This window comes from Penaeus monodon, chromosome 25 (genome assembly GCF_015228065.2).
Source record: "Penaeus monodon isolate SGIC_2016 chromosome 25, NSTDA_Pmon_1, whole genome shotgun sequence".
Taxonomy (NCBI): Eukaryota; Metazoa; Arthropoda; class Malacostraca; order Decapoda; family Penaeidae; genus Penaeus; species Penaeus monodon.
The window spans coordinates 16,420,509-16,420,774 of NC_051410.1; the positions used below are offsets into that span (position 1 = coordinate 16,420,509).

The following is a 266-nucleotide window of genomic DNA, read 5'->3' on the forward strand; positions in this document are numbered from 1 at the left end:
TCTAATCTTCCCTTCCTTTGTTTGGTCTTGTCATATTTAATTAAGGCGACATATAGGTGTTGCTGTAGCTAGTCGAACAAAGAAAGACTTACGTAGGCAGAATCTATTTACGTGTTCCTCCTCCGTTATGCGTCCTTTTGTCAGAATGTGAAAATGACCTTTTTAATTCTCTCCTTTTTGTATATTTTCTTCGCTTTTCATTTCTTGAAAGTTTCCGCACGGAAGAGCCGCTACCAAAACTCTAAAATATAATCACATTTTGGTAG

At 36.8% G+C, this 266-nt stretch overlaps 1 protein-coding gene across 1 annotated transcript in view; it reads right to left on the reverse strand.

Moving 5' to 3' along the window:
* LOC119589081 overlaps positions 1–266 on the reverse strand; it is a 67,817-nt gene that overhangs the window by 19,236 nt on the left and 48,315 nt on the right. The gene's annotated exons all lie outside the window — the stretch shown is intronic.